We start from the raw sequence: 22096 nt of genomic DNA, 5'->3' as shown, positions 1-22096 counted from the left end.
ATTTGGCAGAGAGCAAAATAAAAAATTGAAATGGTGTGAAGGTAACAATGCCAAGCAAGCCCCCCCCCCCCCCCCCCCCCCCAAAAAAAAAAAAAAAAAAAAAAAAAACACAAAAAAACACACACAAAAAAAAAAACAACAACAACAACAACAAAAAACAAAAACAAAAAAAAAAAAACAAAAAAAAAAAAAAAAAAAAAAAACTTTCTTTGTCGATCCTTGGATCGAGCCCTAGAACGGATTGACTTGCCAGAAGTACTATAGTTACACCGCTTTCTCGATGGTTAAGCGTCCGAGCTAGTGGGTGGTAGACCTTTGTTCAATCCCATGATTTGTTGGATTGTTTTTAAAGCTCAATGACAGTCCAGCATAAAATTGGTGAAGGGATCTCAATTTAATCAGGCGGAAAACACTTTGTAGTAGTCATGCGTTATATCAAAGTGTAGAGAACGACATGCCAGTTTCAAGATAGCTCGACTAAGATCAACTTTGACCGTCTATTACACAATGCGGAGACCATACCGCATAATTATGCATTGTGTGATTATTTTTTTTCGGTTAATAAAGTAAAAACAGAAACTTAAGTAATTAAGCAAAGCTTTATGGACTAATTATGGTCTTATTATGTGATATGGCACAAGCTTTCGGATCGGAAGGTCCTGGGTTCGAGGCTCGCTCGGCGCATAGTTGAGTCCTTGGGAAAAGCTCTTTACTCATATTCTCTCACCAAACTCAGGTGTAAAATGAGTACCTGACCGTTAACAGCATTGTCTCTGTCGGAAAAAAAATTGTTATTTCGCCTAACAGGCGTCATGTCTCGTTCTGTATATTACGTGTTACTGTAGGTCAAGGATTGTAAAGCGCTTTGAGCACGTTTATTGGATATTGCGCTATATAAAAGCTCAAGTTTTTTGTTTTATTTTACTAAAATAGCAACATTCTTGACCGCGATATGGAGCAATAAAGTTGTTCTTAACAAAAACACATTTTTGGCAAGAGCCGTAACAACAAAGTTATAAAGTACAAACACAATACGAAATGGCATAAATAAAACCCCACTTACTGCAATCTTGCATTTAAACGGAGCGAAATTCCTGCCATATCGGAAACCACACGCTGAGCTAGATGTGAGACCACAGAAAACCGTGACGTATTACCCACGCTTTCGCCGTTAAAGAACTCGTCGAATTCGCTAGCGGCATAGCAAAGAGGCCCAGCACTAAAGTCAGTTGTTTTTGTCCTCGGCTTACCTGAGAGTGCGAGCGGCCATTTTGTCTCCGACGCCCCGATTGCAGTTGAGGAGTCTGGGCGAACTCCCGACGGTATACTCTGAAGGCTCTCTACGCTATCGGGATGTCTGTAGATATGCTTGGTCATTCTATAGCCTTGGGGGAGTGGAAACCCTTGGACCCGATGATAGACATTGAATAGCCTAATCACTTGAAGACAACAATAGCGGTAGCGAGAACTAGAGGATCGTATTATAACGTATATTTATAAAATGATGATGTCGTCAGGGCATGCGCTTAAAAGCTGCTGCTAGCAATGACGTCCTTCTGTTTTGATGTCGTTTTCCTCTTTTCTCAAGGCAATCTTCTCCTTTCAAGTCTCATTTTAAAGATTTTTTTGGAACTTGAGGGTCATTTTAATTCATAAACAATTGAAGTAAAACATTTCTGATTATAATATTTTGTCGATGGCCGCAATTTGCAATTAGAGCTACATTGTTTAATTAAGTGCCGCACCTTGTACAATGAATATTTGTCTCAGATCAATATGTAATTCAACATGAATTTCAATTAGATTTTTTAAAATGACTCCGACAAGAAAACATCGTTATTCAATATGAAATTACATAACATAAATGCTCGCGGCTGCTATATCTGTTCGCAAAATTCTTCCTTTTATTCAATGTCCTTCTCTCATCCTCCTGAAAAAAATATAAATGAATGAATAAATGAATAGGTAATAAATTTTAGATTAACACAAGACTTGAACCCCCTCTTCAGTCGGTTCACAGATAGAATTAAGAACACAAAAATATAAAAACCCCAACCCCCCCCCCCCCCCCCCCCCCAACCCCCCCCCCCCCCCCCCACACACACACACACACACAAACACACATCTTGAATTGAATTTCGTAATATTCCCTTTATTCTCCTCCATCTTCAGACTTATATTTCAATCCCCTTCCCTCTCCCAACCTCTTTCTCCTTCGCCAATGAAATTCCCAGCGGCATTCCGTTGTGTTTGGACCAGTCTTTCCTTCAGATTCAGACCAGTGTGCTAATTGTATCGTCTAAATCCTTCAAAACCCTTTACCGTGACGTCAAGCATGGCCCATCTTACCAGACAACGCGTAAAATTGTGGCAGTATTAAGCATCGCTCTATAAGCAAAAAGATTGTTAGGCAATAAGTAAACATTACAATACACGCGCAAAGGAAACTCAAATTTAATCCGGCGTTTTGATAAAGTATTCTTCAAAAACAAGAAAATACTCTTTCTTGTCGTGTAAAGAAATAAAATTGTCTGTCCTCAGCCTGTGAATAATCCATTGTGGACGATAGCAAGTATTGATCAATGTGGTCTTTATGTGAGTTTACGGGTAATGTCTTACATCCAGGTAGCTAGTACGTTCCGAGTCAAGTTATGGCATACACAGAGAGGTATTTACTCTAATCCCACTGGTTTTACAAAGGCTGCCTGACTTGCCTCAGCGTCTGGCTAAAAGGGCCTAGCCTTTAAACCTGGGGGGCTTAGGTTCGACCAATGAGATAGAACAGAAAAATACACAAAGGTAGAAAGTAGTGGTAGTTTGTCGTAGTAGTGGCATTGGTGGTAATGACGATAGGTGTAGATGTAGTTTCGGTAGCTTGCGAAAGTAGTGTTAGAAGAATCAATTATGAAATAGTCTGTGTATAAAGTACATGGTGGAGATGATAGTTATATTATCTATGTGTTTTAGTTAATAAAAATGTGTGTCCTGTAAGTAGTAATTACATAATACTATAACTATAAGAGACATGCTATGGTGTATTTTAGCATGTTTCAATTGATTGAATGAATGTATTTCGACGGATGTTTCTTGTTTTATTAGAAATTTGATTTATTGACATGATGTCATTGGTGACAATTTGGAATAAATTGAGGAAGTCGTGCAAATTGAAAATCAATGGTAAGTTATTATTCTAATTCCAGTTTTCAGCAATGTTTACAATTAGTTGTGGTTTTTGTAGTAGCAGCAGCAGCAGTAGCATTATAATAGTAGTAGTGTTGTAGTAGTAGTAGTAGTAGTAGTAGTAGTAGTAGTAGTAGTAGTAGTAGTAGTAGTAGTAGTTGTAGTGGTAGAAGTAGTAGTAGTATAGTGTAGTAGTAGTAGTAGTAGTAGTAGTAGTAGTAGTAGTAGTAGTAGTAGTGGTGGTGGTGGTGGTGGTGATGGTGGTAGTAGTAGTAATAGACAATATAGCATTGATACAAACAGATAACGACAATCACAATTTAAGTCTTGGAGACACAAATTATTAAAATTAGAGAATTGCACTTGCATATAGGCACCATATAATTCTTGGAAAATGATCTGAGATAATCTACCTGGTAGCTCAGACAAAATATAATTAAAAGAAAAATTGGTAATAAAATATAGCCTTTTCCTCTTCTTGGAACCTGACTTGGTCTGACTTTTAATTGACGAAAAATTCGTTGAATAATTAAACTATCCTAAAGTATATATATATATATATATATATATATATATATATATATATATATATATAAAGTTTATTTTTTATATGACCCACTGGGTCGAAGGAAGTAGCTATGACAGTTTTAAAACAAATTTATCGTTGGAAACTACGCCCACAATAGAGAATATCAACACAAATAGAGAACACAATATAGATAAGGACAAAAGTATCTGTTTTCGACTCTCATACAGACTCGGGATGTAATACCGTCATGGCAACTCTATACCTGAAAATAAAACCTTATTTAATCCCCCTCCTCGTCAAAATTTACAATGTAGGCTACTGCAATTTCAGAAGTATGTTATTGTTAAGGATAGGGAGATAGAAATATATATTGATAGAAATAGAGAGAGAGAGAGAGAGAGAGAGAGAGAGAGAGAGAGAGAGAGAGAGAGAGAGAGAGAGAGAGAGAGAGAGAGAGAGAGAGAGATCGTGAATAATAAATATCAGCGACTCGTAACACCATTACCGTTCATTTTAGTTTAGGGTGAAAGAAAACCGAACAACTCAGAATGAAATTGTTAAAATAAGAACAAAAGTAAGGAATAATATAAAACATTCTTTTAAAAAACTTTTACAAACATCACAAATTGTTCATAGCTTTGCTTTGTTTTTTTACTCATATTGGTCAAAAAGAATTGGTTGATACGCTGGGATCAAAAGTTATAAAGATCGAGATAGAGTGTTAATGTCTTCGATAAGTTTTTTCCTTCAACTTTTTTCAATGTTTAAAAACAGTAACTCGGAACCCTCTTCTGTTGCTCCCTTTTGATTTTTAAAAGCGGTGTAGTTCGACAAGAGTGAGATTTCACGAATGACTTGTTTACAATCTCACAATACAATTCATATTTAGTTTTAAATTGTGATGATTAAAACAAAAGAAAGGTCTTAAGTTTACGATAAAAGTCTTGTTTACTTCTAAAAATAGAAATATATTTATATGCAAATGAGTTTGCATACATTTCCTGTGAAGCTGATTGGCACAGCCAATGCTGACCTCCTCCCTCTACTTCTTTTTGACGCGTCGCCATCTTGAATTTACAATTTCGGTCAGGCGCAGACAGCCCGTAATTGTTTCGGGCCCATTTTTTTTTCCAAAATGAAGTGACTTTACCCTTGAAATAGTTCAAAACCAATCTAATAAAATCGATTTGTTTAAAAATGGATGTCTCATTGATATTTACAGTTCAGAGATATTGGTAAGTCTTGTTTTTTTGCACTTCTCTGTGGATAGAGAGATAGTTGTCAAACCGCTAAGCTTTGATCTTGGCTTTACGTGAAAACGGTAATGGCGGAAACGAGCGGGTCCACAAAAAAAAAAAAAAAAAAAAAAAGGGAATGCGAAATTCTTTCATTTTTCTTGTATTTATTTGGTCGGTTTACATTTATTCTTTTCAATATTCATTCATTTATTTAAGTTTGTTACATTCCTGTCACTTGTATCCTTTGGTTGAGTCCATAAAATTGAAAAACAAAACTGTCTCTAATTTTTAAAAGAAAACCAAAAGGTCTTTACAAGTTCTCTCTTATTTGCAACACTTTTCCGCTTTAACTATTTTTTTAAAAATATCTAATTCTTTCAGAGTCGGAAAGGATTATTGAGATATTATTTTCTTCTTCCAAAATGGCTTTAATTTCATAAAAAAAACAAGCTCAAATCGGGAAAAAGTCAAGATATGTCATTGAAAGAAAAATAACGCGATTATCTCATTTTCCTTTAAAAAAAAAATATTATGTCTCTATTCTTTAATATCTATGAACCAGGTATATGTACAATGTTCTAATACAAAGATTGAATACTTTTTTTTTTCACAGTTTTATCGCTACATATCCCAGGCAATAAAAATAATTAATATAATTTACCTGTCGCTTGTACCGATACCAATGTATACTGTACTTATTGATTATCTTTGTCGTTAAAATTTGTCAAGTTCGGGTTTTGTCTTTTAGTATAATTTATTACAGAATTCATTTGTAATTCATCATAGCAAAATTAGCATTGTTTGTGTGCGCGTATGTGTGTATGTGTGTGTTTGTGTGTGTTTGTGTGTGTGTGTGTGTGTTATATTTTCCCCTTTAGATATAGGTCTCTTTACTACATCCATTCTACACGTCATGTTTTTGAGTGATGGTTTGTAGTTTGTATCTTTTGGGAAATAATAATAATAATAATAATAATAATAATAATAATAATAATAATAATAATAATAATAATAATAATAATAATAATAATAATAATAATAATAGTAATAATAATAATAATAATAACAAACCTGTATAAAACAAATAAGCAGTAAAATTTGACATTTTTGGGTTGATAATACTTATTTGGTTTGTTTGTTTCCTTACTTTTATTTTGTTTTGTTTTGAATCAAAATTGGTTTTCTCATTGTTTTGTGTTTTTAACAAATTCATATCCTGTATCAGATTTAATCCAATATTGCTGAATGAGTTCCGTAGCTGATACTATTGACAATTAAATTATATTGCATTCATACAGAGTCAGAGCCTAAAATCCGTCATGTGCAGTGGCAGCATGTACTCAATGGCAATGTGCAATTTCCTAAGATTTATTTGAAATACAAACACAAGCATCGTGATTTTCGAATTTGGTAACAAGCATTCATAAGCATTACAAAACAAACAAAAAAAAAAAATAGAATAAAATAACAAATCCTGTTTATCGCAGCTTGCTTGAATTTTACTTCTTCAAATATTTTTTGATTCATTTGAAAAATAATAATCTCTCTTTGCTTTCCTGTCTTTTTTATTTAACTTTTTAAATTGCTTGTTAGTGTTCTTTTTTTCACATTGACTTTTTTTTTTTTTTACCCCAATGCACAATTATCTTTATGTTCAACATTGTGATAACAATGATATACGTCACGTTTCAACAAGACGAATCTCTTTTTGAATTTTTCATCTTGACATTGTCACCATTACCAAACATCAGCTTTTCTTTTTTCTTTATAGTGTCCAATTCTACCCCCACCCCCCACCCCCCAGACGGGACAGTAGATAAAACAAACAAATGACACAATAGACAAGCAATCAAACAAACAAGCAAAAAGAGGCATAGATCTTGCTTTCCTAAAATATTATCCAAGTTTGTGCCTCTATTCAAACCAAATGCTATGATAACATATTATTCTTCTTAACTGTGAATCTAAATCCTAATAAGTTCTTCTCCAGCCAAATCTGCCCCCCCCCCCACCCCCCAGCTCAGATCCACCCTTTTAAATATTCCAAAATTTACACCTATCACATGGAAATGGATGAAACTGTTTTTCTCACTCACGAGTACATATAGATGTGAGCAAGATATAATATCACAAATATTCTTAAACATTTAAAATCTGGATTGATTAACCTCAGGGTCAAATAAAAAAGTTATCCTTATTGTATTTTTGTTTGTTTGTTGTAGTTGTTTTGTTTTCTTTTTTTACTTGTTTGTAATTTTTTATGTTTTGTAATTTATTCTGTCATGTCTTTTTATAAGAATAAATGAGAATAATTTTGAAAAAGCTTGAATGTGAATGTGTTTGAAAGAGAATCTTTAAGTAATGTAAAATTTAATCATAATGTAAACAAAACTGTTTATGTCGTAATTTCATGTCTTAATTTTTTAAAAGGTTCTTTAAAAATGGGTTTGTTTGTTTGTTTTTTCTTCTGATTATGTGGGTTTTTATCATTTTTCTTTTATTCAAGCGCCTCTGACAGTTATCACAATATTATCAATCTTATGCTTATAACATGTATTTGGGAGGGAAAAAATTATAATGTAGCATGCTCTCCTCTATATTGATAAAACAATCAAGCAACCAATCAGCAAAATATTATATCAAAGCAGAAGAGAAGATCAGGATAGAAATATCTAGTCTTGACAGTGCATAAACACAATATGGATGCGTTCAATTTCATTGCATTTCAAAGCAAGTTAGATCCACAATTGATAAAATAGAAATAAATAAATAAATAAATAAATAAATAAATAAATAAGCACATCAACAAAGAAGAAACAACAACAACAACAAAATAAAAGCAACATTAAACAATAAACAATAACAATGACGTTAACAACAAAAGACAAAATTAAAAACCACACGCCTACATGAGGTAAGGTTATTGTAATACTGAGAGGAAAAACAAATTTTGTATGAAATGCCGAAAGAGTAAAAATAAATCGTGTTGCTCATTATTTTATTTAATTGACTGAAACTGCAGTTCTCACGAATAATAATTCTTTAATTAATTTGTCCATGGCAATAAATGAATGGATTTTCACAATGTGTCGTTTCATTTCTATGACTTTCGTTACCTATGGAGTGTTTTTTACTAATTCTTGAATGCCTAGAAATTTATTCCAACAACTTAATTCTCCTCTTTCAATTGTCAAAGTTAATTCATTTCTGAACATAGCCGAAATAAATAATCACACATCTATTCTTCTCACATACTAGACATAACTGAAAAAACTGGTCAAAATTCCATAAAAAGGAAGAATACAACATGATCGCAATATTTAAAAAGTGATGATGTAAATGACATAATGTATTAATCATATTATGAAGCCAGAAAACGCCACTACCAAATCATCAAGCCACAAGCAATGCACATTCATGAGAATATGAATTGTTTTCCAAAAAGAAATTTTAAAAATTACATAATAAATGCATGATTTACTCGTTGAGCACATTGCTTTTTTCTTTTACTCTTTAATCATGTTCACTTCACTACACACACACAATCACACACACACACACACACACACACACACACACACACACACAAAGCAAGAAACAAAACAAATAATAGATCATGAACCGACAGCTGGCTGGAGTTGATCAAAGACGCAAATAGATTGTCAATGCATAAGACTGTATGATGACTTAATTTTGAAATCGTTTGATGTCTGTAATTAGGAGGCGAAAAAACATTGCTTTTTAAAATTACCAAACTAATTCAATAAATTCTTGTAAGGAGTCTTTAAGAATAGAAGAAAACAAAAGAAGAAGGCTTATGTGCTTTTAAATAGTTCATTTGATCTTGTCCAGGGCAGTTAATCAGAATTCAATAACGCTTAATCAGATTTTTGAAAATATTAGTATGTGGAAAATGGACAAGGAAGAAATTGCATAAAAAGGTTGTTTCACCATTTACATATTTATATGAAGCTTGACACACATGGACATATTCACATTCTCAGTCATGTAGTCAATGGGCTCTAAAAGAAAACGCACACTTGTGTGTTGTTGTTGTTGTTGTTGTTGTTATTGGGGTTTTTTGTTTTGTTTTGGATTGTTTGTTATTGATATTTTTTAGGCTTTTTTTCTTGGTCTTTAACTTTTTTTTTCTTTTGTTTGTTTTGTATAATTAACTTTTAATTTTTCTTTACATTCTATTTTTTTATTTTATTTATTGGGGGGAGGGGGTGGGGTAAGAAAAAATGTTTTTGTCTTACGCCATATTGCAAAAATAAAGTGATTTAAACATTGCTGTACGCCAAACATAAATTCCAGAATAAAATCATAAAGATGAACAAAAATGGACAAGAAAAAGATCAAAACATTGAAATAGTTGTATTGATCTTGAAGAAAATTTTGATAGATTTTTTTTAATCACAAGGAGGAAGTATATACTTTTTAAAACATTTTCACTTTCCCATGATATAATGATTGTGATGTCACGGAAACTATAAAATGATTTCCTCTGGCAAGTATCTTCATTATTAGTATTGTAATTGGCAGAACGCGTTGTATAGATTATATCCCTAAATCTATAATATGAATACATTAAGTTAATCTCAATTTGCTCATTGTTAGTTTCACTTCATGCTAATTGATGTAAAATACAGAAAATCATATTTATATTATAACATCGCATTTATGTTTTGCTTTAGATTTATCCAAACTATCTTTAACTTTCTAACCCTTACTGATTGTTAGTTATTTTTTAATGGAGAGATTTCTCGCCTGCTGTCAACTCATTCAAAGAGGTATTTCCATACAGATTTTAACTTTAAAAAATTACAATACCTTTTAATAAATTTGCTTATGAAACAAAAACTGGGTTTTCTTCCAGAATATCATATTGACATGACATAAGTAACCTGGGAAGTTGAAACCGTTATAAAACTCTTTATACAGTATATCAAATCTGGCCAAAACTAATTCTTAAAATGCTTTTATGTCTTGATATATTATTATGTTGAGTCTCATTCATCTAACACATTATTCTATACAACAAGCTATTTCATAAAAAGAACAGAAAGCTGCTGTCTGAAAACTATTGTAATAAAATTATACCACCCCCCCCCCCCCCCCCCCCCGCCCAAAAAAAAAAAAAAAAATGAAGCAGGCAAAAAAATATCTATTATTATCCTTTAAAATGTTTGTGTTACCATGTTGCAGATATTGATATTGTTATGATCTCATACCAATTTTAATGAGATATGCACACTCTACATGTTCTTAATTAATTTATAGGAAATCTTATTGAGCAATTAGTTCATTTTGATCGAGTACGGATTTTGTAAACAATAACTTTGAACATATTATCAGCTACTGGAGCCATAGTATGGTTAGGATATTCGTGTAAGCAAAACTGTTTTTGTTTTGTTTTATATTACTATCTTTTTCTCAATTTTCTAAAATTTTATGGAAAGGTTCAATCTATACACTTATCCATGTTATATTGTCTTTGAATAAAAGACAATAAATGTAAAGACGAACTGACAAATAAATGAATAAAATAATAAGTTTATATATATATATATATATATATATATATATATATATATATATATAGTGTGTGTTGTGTGTGTGTGTGTGTGTGTATATATATATATATATATTCGTCTTCACCGGACTCGGGTGTAAAATGAGTACCCGGTCGTAAACAGCGTTGTCTCTTTAGAAAAAAAAATTGTAATCGGCGTAATGTGTCGTCCTACGTGAATTAAGTGTTCCTGTTAGTTAGTGACCCCTTGTAAAGCGCTTTGAGCACTTTAGTGGATATTGCACTACATAAAAGCTCAACTTGTGGGATGGGGGAGGGGGGGGGTGTGGTGGTCAGTGACCACTGAAATGGTTGCAAGTTAGCTACTACCTTGACCACAACCAAGACCAAGGACAATTTATCCCTCAGTTTACCTGTATTCTTTTGTTTTCCTTTCAACACCCACTCAATCCATCACACCATCTTCTACCCCCCCCCCCCCTCCATCCCTTTCACTTCTCCCCCCCCCCCCCTTCCTCCTCCCGCCTGCCCTGCCAGTTTCCTTACCCATCTCTACTCTAGGCCCCTCCCCTAGGGCCTCAATAACCAAATCGACAGGTAGCTCGGGCTCCCAATTGCAATTAAGCCGTCTGGATACACAAATGCGAGGTCACACACCACCCCTCCTTACAAACACACACATACACACTAATTCGATTACACACCCTTTGAGGTACATACCAGCTACGAAAAATCTGGTTCGTGTATACGCAGTTTTAGTCTTAGGGGATCACACACAGAGACAAATATATAACAAATACACAGACGCGCTTACAAACACACACACACACACACTCTCTCTCTCTCTCTCTCTCTCACACACACATACATAGACATACACGCACTCAAACAAACACACACTCATACATCAATAATATGCCCCGAAGGCAAAACAAAACAAATTAAGACTACCAAAAAAAAACACACAAAAAAAAACAAAAAAAAAACAACAAAACAAACAAACAAAATATTATATATATATATATATATATATATATATATATATATATATATATATTTATATATATATATGTATATGTATATATAATATATATATATATATATATATATATATTTATATATATATAATATATATATATATATATATATATATATATATATATATATATTGAATCGTGTTTGATACAAATATGGTACGAAAAGTGCTCGACATGTAGTAATGGAGCGAATTATTATTTTTTTAAATATTTACCACAATGTTTGAGACAGTCTACATTAATGTTTCAGGCTTAATTTGCCATCGTCAGGACTGAGTTGTTTTGTTGACTGTTGTTGTTTCTTGAAGTGGTTCCGGTTTAAAGTTAATCAACAAGAATTTCCGCCGATGTGGACACGAGCCGTACATCTCACTTTTCGTGTTGAGTGTGGCTTCATGAGGGTGTTTGATTATAGTATATTTCTCTTCCAGGCATAAGCTGCATTGTTTTGATGTTGGTGTGTATCCTGTTGCTTTAGATAAAATTTTCCATGAAATGTTGTGGTCTAGTTTGTTGTCTTTTAATTTCCAAATATGTTCGCTGAGTTTTGTGGATGTTTTTTTGTTAGTGTTTCTAAATGTTGAGGTGTGGAGGTTGTATCTTGTTTTGAAATTATTTTCTGTTAGTCCTACATATTTTTCTTGCTTGTTTGTTTTAGTTTCTGTGACTGTGGCTTGGTAAATTAAACTTGATTCTAAGCATTGTTTGTTTAGCGGGCAATGTTCTTTATTTCTGCAGTTGCATTTTCTGGTGGACAGCAGTTCCTGAAGTTAATTGATACACACTTTAAAAAAAAACCACAAGCTACATAAAATTATCAACAGGAATACCATAAAAATAAGCTACTCGTGTATGCGCAACATAGAACAAATAATTTCAAGCCACAACAAAAAAATATTAATAAACCACCGACAAGAGCAAAACCCACCCACCAGAAAATGCAACTGCAGAAATAAAGAACATTGCCCGCTAAACAAACAATGCTTAGAATCAAGTTTAATTTACCAAGCCACAGTCACAGAAACTAAAACAAACAAGCAAGAAAAATATGTAGGACTAACAGAAAATAATTTCAAAACAAGATACAACCTCCACACCTCAACATTTAGAAACACTAACAAAAAAACATCCACAAAACTCAGCGAACATATTTGGAAATTAAAAGACAACAAACTAGACCACAACATTTCATGGAAAATTTTATCTAAAGCAACAGGATACACACCAACATCAAAACAATGCAGCTTATGCCTGGAAGAGAAATATACTATAATCAAACACCCTCATGAAGCCACACTCAACACGAAAAGTGAGATGTACGGAACGTGTCCACATCGGCGGAAATTCTTGTTGATTAACTTTAAACCGGAACCACTTCAAAAAACAACAACATTCAACAAAACAACTCAGTCCTGACGATGGTAAATTAAGCCTGAAACATTAATGTAGACTGTCTCAAACATTGTGGTAAATATTTAAAAAAATTATATATATATATATATATATATATATATATATATATATATATATATATATATATATATATATATATATATATATATATATATATCAATAATTTTTTATAGGCTGACAATGGGGTTTTAATGGTAATCATTTTATCGGTATGACCAAAACAAGGGGCGGAAAAAAAATACAAAACATGATATGATGGTGACTATAAGCCATAAAAAAAACGAGGGGTTGATGGAGATAGTCATCCAACCTGTCGCCATATCCTCACTTAAGGTTTGGCCAAACACGAGATAGAGCCAAAGATAGATAGCCATAATGTTATTAAAATTTGGCCCCTTGAGCCAAATGACGTCTATTTTCCTTAGAAATCGTGTTATCAAGTGTCCACCGTCATTCAGCAGAGATGTGCGTGCGTGTATGTGTGTGTATGTATGTGTGTGGGTGGGTTTACATGTATGTGTTTATGTTCGAATGTTTTATCATAATGTATATTTAAACTGTGAGATTATAGTATACAAATTTGTGTATGATTGGTGCTTAGATCTACCAATGGATTCATTTCATGTATGGCTAAATTATGATAAACAATAATATATAACCATTATCCTACTTATGATTACTGCTTATTCTAAGTAATTTTGTGAAAAACTGGAATTTTTGAACAGCTTGTGGTATAATAACTGTTTATTTCTTGCAAGTGTACCAACAGCTGTATCTGCAGAGATAGTGTTAAAAATATAGATATGTGGGGATGCACTTCAACCCTTTGTGGGACTGAAAAAGTTATTTCTATTCTACCGTACCTAAACACACACAAACACACACACACACACACACACACACACATATATATATATATATATATATATATATATATATATATATATATATATATATATATATAATATTTACATTTTTAAAATGGCCGGAAAATTCGTCCTTTATTACTGATCAATCAAAATGACCATTATCTTGCAAAGACTCTAAAACCTGAGACTTCGCGCCGGTTTGAGAGTTATTATCAAGATAAGGGCCATTTTCATCAGTCCATTTGAATGACGAGTTTTCTAGCCAAAATTTCAAAAAAGTGTTTTTCGAGAGTACGGCAGTATTCCCGTGATGTTCAACACCTTTACATATTGTTTATTTTAGTAATATTGAAAATCAAAAATGTTGTGTTGAGAATTTGTTTTGCCTTTAATACTCTCACTCTATACTTTCAAGCTCTGTTTATTTCATTTTAGTTATGTCGGCACAACTGCAATGGTTCTTTTTTTTTTTTTTTTTTTTTTTTTTATTAATATGGATATTAAAATCACTGAGAATGCATTTTCAATGTTACATTCTTTTTGAGAGTTGGGGGAGGAATAGGAAAAAGTAAGAGGGGGTTGGGGTTCTGAGACTTAAACCAATTCCAATTCTATTAATAACTTGAATCATAATTTCTTGCCCTATGATGTCTTTGACAACTTGGTTTATTGGCACCATAAAGTTACAATAATCTAAATGGTTTCCTAATCGTACATCATTTATGTGTTTCCCGGTCAGAATAGTACAGCTGATAGTATAGCGTTTTAAAAACATGAATAAATTTTAAATAAAAAGGTTTGGATTTGCTTCTAATTTCACAAAGGTCAAATCTTTTATACAACGTAACTCCGTCGAGCAAATGACTTAATATAACTACATTGTCCTGACTTTTATGAAGAGTATGACCCAACTAGAAGACAAATAAATATTCTAAAGGGAGACCAATGATGTGGTCTTCCTTGGCGCCATGATTTTAAACAACCATTATGGTACAGGGTTGTTGCTGTTTGAATTTCCGGTTGATTTCAAAATACTGCGACCTTGATGGCGCAAGATGAGAATAAAAATTCTGATTCCAAAGCGCGAGAGTGCAAGACTTCTTTTACATATCAAACGATTTAGAGTTTAGATCTAGATTTTTTTTTTTTAAACTTTTCTTCACTGATTGAAACATATTTTCAAAATTCTATAATTTTAACACTGGTTCGTCTGTCTGTTTCATTAATTTAGATCAGATTCTGATCGACTGTCTCGTCAAAAATTATGAGTCTAAACTTGATATTATTCCATCTATCTCATTGGAAAACCCTATCAATTCTTAGTAAATACGTAGTTGAAAACCGCTTCTCCCCTTTATCCGCATGCGTCATCCCAGGGAAGAAAGAAAGTTGATAATCACCCATCTTCTGATTTCAGGAAAGTAGCTTGGGTTAAATGGAGCGAAAAATAAGCTGCAACCTTGTTTTTCTTTCTAAAGAAGCAAGAAGGAACATCGGTTGAGGCTGTGATTGTGCAATTCACGCATTTAACGTATTGAAACGAATTTCGAAAATCTAAGTCACAAAAAGTGTGCGGATCGAAAGTCAAGATCAGCTGTGCGAAGCTTGTACGATTACTCTAATCGTTGAATAATGCTTTGAACGTGTTGAATAAAAAATTTATACAACGGTTGCAGAATATTTACGCACATTTTATTGGTGTGAACTAAGGTGCAAAAGGCTGCTGATTGGCGATTAAAAATAGTCCTTTCGTGCGCATGAATACAAATCCAACGTTTTTGTTTTTGGACAAATTGTCATTCAAGCAGATGGAGAAAGATACAAATTATGGAGAATAGAAATACTAATACCATGCCATTTGGTCACAAAATATCTAATAATCTTACTTGGAGGGATGGAATAAACGTATTCTTTCATTTCATTGCATTGATTAAACTCATATTTTTTTTATCGTGTAATAACACATACTCGCAAGCTCGTTGTGTTATTGGGTACGATAAAAATGTCTCGTTTAATAAATATAAAGAGATGAAAGAATTGTATATTATTACGCGCTAATATTTTATGGGAATAGATGCAAACAAATATAAAGATTTTGATAAATGCGTCAATGAGATTTTTTTTTTTTTTTATCACACCCAGTTAAAGAAAATAAGAGCGATGTCTTACTTATCCTGAGACGAGACTCCTCCTTTGGCTTTTGGAGGACAAGTTTGTGGTCTCCCCACAATATATTAAAATACGCTTAGGGCTATATTACGTATGTAAATCAATACACCCTCTCCCCCCCCCCCCCCCCCCGCCCACACACACACCCCATTGCTTCTTTTCACCTCTAACGCGTCTATCACTCTGTGTAACATTCTCCACTGATTATGAATAATGTGTCTTTATCAGCAGGTAATCAGGAGATGGTCATCCTATCTACTGATCCTATCGTAAGAATAGATGACGCTAACAGCGGATTTATATATATATTATATATATATATATATATATATATATATATATATATATATATAATTATTAATTTTTAAACGATATAACATTACATAGTACTTTAATATCAATCTGTGTGTATATCTAGTTTATATTAAGGTCAGAAAATTAAACCTAATGAGTTTCTCCAGAAACTTCTATTGTAACTCTTAGTTCTTGGTTCACTCCCTTGTACTTGTAACGTAAGATTTCTCTTCATCCTCTCTACCTTGTCCATCAAATATGGGTAGCTTGTGACAAACTCACACCATTCAATTGTCATGATACATGATTGACAGACTCTCGATAGCCAGCGACAACAGCAGAATCAACGCCTACCTCCAGCTGCCTCATCTATGCCTGATCATGGCACGGAATTGAATAAAACATAACATTTATCGTCCCACACAAAATCACTATGATCTATTTTGAACTTTCTTGCTCTATAAACTGGGTTTATGAGTGCAAAAAAAAATAAAAAAATCAAGAAATATTATTCAACCATCTTCCTAAAATATGGTTACTAGGCTTGTCTCTTTTTATTTTTCAAATTTCTTTTCTCATCCTTTCACCCTTTTAGTACTTTTATTTATTTATTTATTTATTTATTTTTATTATTTTTTTTTTATCTATTCATTTATTTATATTTGGTTTTGGTTTACGAAATAGAAAAACGTTTCAAATCATGCGCTTGCAAAATAATGCTAATTGTTAATTAAGAAATACTGTATATGGGTGAGACGAAAATTGGAATAAAAAAAAAGAGGCATAACTGAATAAATGAGCCACCATTTTAAAATTTAAACGAATGGCAAAACGTCTGGGCTTGTTATTTGTTGTGACTGATCGCCTCTCAGAAAATTGTTGATGCGTGGTCTATTGTTTCAGCGTAATCCCTTAATGACACTTCCGCCAGTAACTTCAGTCTCTCTCATTTCCACATTGGGTATGCACAAAAGGTGACAATTTGTGGTGTTTGATAATTAATCCCTCTTTGCTTTGTCTCGGGTTTGTTTTGTTTTTTAAGAATTTGACAGCCTTTGCGATACTTTTAGGTCATATAATCGCTATTAATCCTTATTTAATGGATTACTATTGTTTTGAAATTTATTTTTTTTTCTTTATGTATAATCTTTTTTCCCCACTGGGTGTTAGGACACGTGAAATATCCTGTGCTGTTGTTGTTTTGACAGGTGCACACCATCGATCATGTGACCTAACCATCTGACAACACCGGCTTTAATCGGTGCACCCGATTCTAAAGTTCAATCTATCCAATTCTATCCCGGGCTATTGAGGCATGTTGTCGGGGTCTCTTACAGTCTATTCTTGTCTATTAGAATCTGTTGTCTCGTTGAGACAGTGATGGATCGGTGTGATTTGGTCGTGTTGTTCGAAGCTATTACCCAAAATGCTTTGATCTTAGTGGATGGAATGTGTCGAGGTGTTGAATAATATTAATGATAATAATAATATGTTATGTGTGCATGACGCGTGTGATAATACAATCATCACATGAGCGGTGAGTTGTCTATTTAACCCTTTAAAGCCGAGACTCTCCATGTATTAGTCTGTTTATTTACTGCAAGAATACTGTACCATGATGGTTGTTTAAAATCATGGCGCCTAGGAGGACCACTGCATCGGTCTCCCTTTACACTCCTTATGTATGCATATTTGTCTTCTAGCTCTTCACCGCCGAGGATTCTAATTCACCATAAGCACAGCAGCAGTGGAAGAATACGAAGATCTGTCTTCAGAGTCTTGGGACCTATCTTCATTTCTTCCACGTCGTTCGTTGATCTCTGTAGGTTGAGAACGTAATCGTTAACATTAACTTGCTCTTAGCAAATTAACGATTACGTCCTAAAACGATCGAAGAACGACGAGGAAGAAAACAAAGATCTGTCCTAAGACTTTGAGGACAGATCTTCGTTTTCTTCCTCGTCGTTCGTTGTAGGTTGGGAACGTAATCGTTAATTTGCTATTGGAACACTCGGGACACCGCTCTCACTGCATTCTTGGTGAAATCGGTTCAACATCATGTAAGCTTCGAATAAAGTCGATCCCAACTTATAAAGAGTTCGGTATTTGTGACATGAAATATCATATTTCCTGATGAACTAAAACCCAGCTTTTATATTAAATCCTGTTTTAATCGTATTCTATAATATCCGTCAGATCTTATTGGTGATAAAGGTGATGAAACGTTTATCAGCCTTTATAATCAGCACCAGTCAAATCAAGATTTGATAATAAATTGTGGTGTAAACTTACAGTGTTGTAAAGTTCGATAATAATAATAATAATAATAATAATAATAATAATAATAATAATAATAATAATAATAATAATAATAATAATAATAATAATAATAATAATAATAATAATAATAATTAAAAATAATAATAATAATAATAATATTAATGATGATGATGATGATGATGATGATGATGATGATGATGATGATGATGATGATGAGGATGATGATGATGATCCCCCAAACCCCCACACACAAACAAACCAACAATATTCACATTTGTGTTTCAATACAGGCCATTTATTGTATCCTCACGATCCCATGTGATAAATTGGCTTTATCAGTAATAATTTCGAAGATCATTAAAATTTCATAAGACGCCCCTCTCCCCCCACAACTGCAACTCACCACTCCCCCAACCAGTGATTCATTCATTTGATTCACCCACCCTTCCACATATAATCGTTGACTTCATCATATCGCATCAGGGAGATATTGTCCATTGATTAATGTCCTCTTTGTCCTACGATTTCATTTATTTTACGCTATTTTTGCTCAAAGTCTGTGTATTTGCACGCGCGTGTTTGTGTTCTCATTACCTCCCTCTCACCCCCCCCCCCTCTCTTACTCCTCCTAACCGTATCCCTCCTCATTTTTCTCAACTTCTTCCTCCTCTTCCCTCCTCCTCCTCCTCTTCCTCCTCCTCCTTCTTTTTCTACTTTTCTAAAAACAACATAATACATTGCCACAATATATTGACATATGAATGTAAATGATAATCACATGAAAATGAAGAATAAAAGAGAAAAGAAGTTTAACAGTCATATGCCGCTGCTGGTAGTGGTGGGGATGTCTGTGGCTCTTTAGTGACGGAGAGAGAAAAAAAGTCAACCAGCCATTATTATCCATATGGTTTCATAATTAGATGACTACGGTATTGAACAAAAACAAAAACAAAAAAAAAAAAAAAAAAAAAAAAAAAAAGGTTGGGGGGGGGGGGTCCTTACCTTAGCTCCCTGTCACCTAATGAGACAAAGGCACGTGCGGTGTCGTGTCCGGGTTAAGCGCAATAAAGCTTCTATCACGTGCTTACGTCTGGATAAAAGAGCTCAAAATAGGGCGCTATGGTCTGAACTGAAATAATTCTGTTCCCGTTCTTCTTAGTCCATAAAATTGTAGGCAATATACATGGAAGAAGGAAAATGTCACGACGATGAGGAGGAGGGAGAGGAGGAGGAAAAGGAGGAAAAGGAGGAGGAGGAGGAGAAAAAGGGGGATGAGGACAACTACAGATCTTTTGTTTGGGACTTTAATTTTCATCACAAAAAAAAAGTGAAAAGAAACTTTAGAAAGAAGCATATAACACAACAAATACAAAAATAACAAACAGACAAACAAACAAACACACAAACACACATACACACACACACACACACACACACACAAGAACAAACAAACAACCTCCCTACCCCGAAAAAAAAAATACAACATCGTAGTATACTTATTGTAACGAGTGAAAAGGTTTAGGAGTCGTAAGATTATTCCTCTTATCAATTACAAATAGCGATGTCTTTGTTTTGTTTTTGTTTTTGTTTTTTTTAAAAAGTTTTTTGTTTGTTTGTTTTTTTTTTGTTGTTGTTGTTGTTGTTGTTTGTTTTTGTTATTTTTTTTATCCGGCCGATGATGATTTTCATGGGATTCTGTGTGGAGACAATAAATATCATAAATAGTCCTCCTCCTACTCCACATTCAACCTCCTCCTCCTCCTCCTCCTCCTCCTCCTTCTTCTTCTACCGCCAAGCGACATTGAGAATGGTTGCTTATCAAACGGGTTACATTAAACAACCTTTGGCCAAGAGTTATACAAAACACTTCATAAACGATATAAATCAAATCATACCAAATAGAAGTGGATACAACAAGATATGAAGTGAGTAGAAAAGTGCGTATAAGGATGATGTAGTTAGTCTAGACAACAACAGCAACAAACAAATACACACACACATACACACACATACACGCGCACACATACACACACACACACACACACACACACACACACACACACAAACAGAGAGAAAGAAAATAATGGAAGGAAAAAATTTAGGTTTTTGTTAAATGATATTTTAAATTGGGATTTTTCCCCAGATTACAGCAAAATGCTCCACATAGAAATTCAAAACAAAACAAAACAAAAAAGACTTAATACAAGCGAAGAAATAAATATGTAAAACATAAATAATTTTTTAAAAAGTAAAAACGCCCCCCCCCCCACACACACACACACACACATACACATACACAAAAGTGAGAATATCCTTCCAAAAAAAAATATCATTCAGAATGTTGCTTATTTGAAAATACAGAGGGACACTTATACAAAGAGAAAAACAACATAAACCTTTATGAATCAGTTAAAAATCCAATCAATTCTTAATTGGATGACAATTTTATGATGAGATTCGTAAATGGCTCAACAATTTCGATAAAATAATTCAGTAATAAAAATACGTGGTCAAAAAGATTGACAATTAAACCAACCAAAAAGAAAATTTAAAAAAAGGAACGCCATTAAAACTTTCCAAGTCACGTGTAAAATGTTAAAATTTTTAATTGTTATCATCTACGACGAGGGCCGTTAGCAATCAGTGACTGGTGAGTGACGATGAAGTATGCGAGTGAGCAGAACGGGTGTGTTATAATCAGCGATGCTTGAAACAATGATGGCACAGCCGCTCATGACATGGCTACAGGTAAATATCGGTGGTGTGTCACAGGTTGCATCACATGACAATAACTTCAAAGAGAAGAAGATGCCGCATCTCTCCTCTTTCCAAGTCGAGTGAATGACTGAATGGATGAATGGCGAATTGCTCACTGATAATAATGATAATGTAATACTATAATATTCTAATTCACACGGAAAGACAATGCTCATTGTAGTAGAATGGAATGCTAGTTCATTTCCTATTCAAGATCAATCTATTTTACGCTTGAGTTGTACATTACATAGTAAGAGATTTTTTTTAAAACACCCAAAGAATGAACTATTGTTAACGAAACAATTCATCTCTATGTGATTCTATTCTCTTTTATATATTATATTAATCATCTCTCTTCCCTCTTGAATGAATCAACGCAGACTATCTAACTTCTCTCTCGTCATTTATTCCTCTTTGAAGTACTGATAAACATTGTATGGATAACCGTCTCGTTACAGCAATGGTCCCGTTGTTTAGTTTAATTCGTTTCAATTTGTTTTATTAAGCTGGTGGAACGAAAAGATATTTATTCTTTTATTAATGCCCGCATGCAGCACGTGGCGGTGTTTGAATAATTTGCACTTTAGACTAGAATAATACAGTATTCAGTTTCGTATTGAAAGAGGGGGGGGGGGGGGGGGGGGATAACAGAATAAAGTAAGTAATACACATACTTCTGACATGCATTGACAAAGAATTTTGTTTTTCATTTTTGAAGTCTCATGTTACACTCGGACCCAGGACCTTCCGATCCGAAAGCGAGTGTTACACCACAAGACCACATAGCCGCACTC

At 33.5% G+C, this 22096-nt stretch overlaps 1 long non-coding RNA gene across 2 annotated transcripts in view; it reads left to right on the top strand.

Annotated features, from left to right (window-relative positions):
- Positions 1 to 2724: 2724 nt before the first annotated feature.
- Positions 2725 to 22096, top strand: part of LOC144972495 (uncharacterized) — a 41640-nt gene continuing 22268 nt past the window's right edge. The window contains exon 1 of one of the 2 annotated variants that reach the window (XR_013645368.1): positions 2725 to 3177. This is a non-coding gene — a long non-coding RNA (uncharacterized LOC144972495). Of the gene's footprint in view, positions 3178 to 4727; positions 4945 to 22096 lie in introns of those variants that run through there. The other variant, XR_013645367.1, reaches the window with a different exon arrangement.

This window comes from Berghia stephanieae, chromosome 5 (assembly GCF_034508935.2).
Source record: "Berghia stephanieae isolate SIO BIC M18660-M18661 chromosome 5, UCSD_Bste_1.3, whole genome shotgun sequence".
Lineage (NCBI taxonomy): Eukaryota > Metazoa > Mollusca > Gastropoda > Nudibranchia > Aeolidiidae > Berghia > Berghia stephanieae.
Note: the sequence above shows the minus strand (reverse complement) of the source record. Positions and strands in the feature narration are given on the sequence as shown.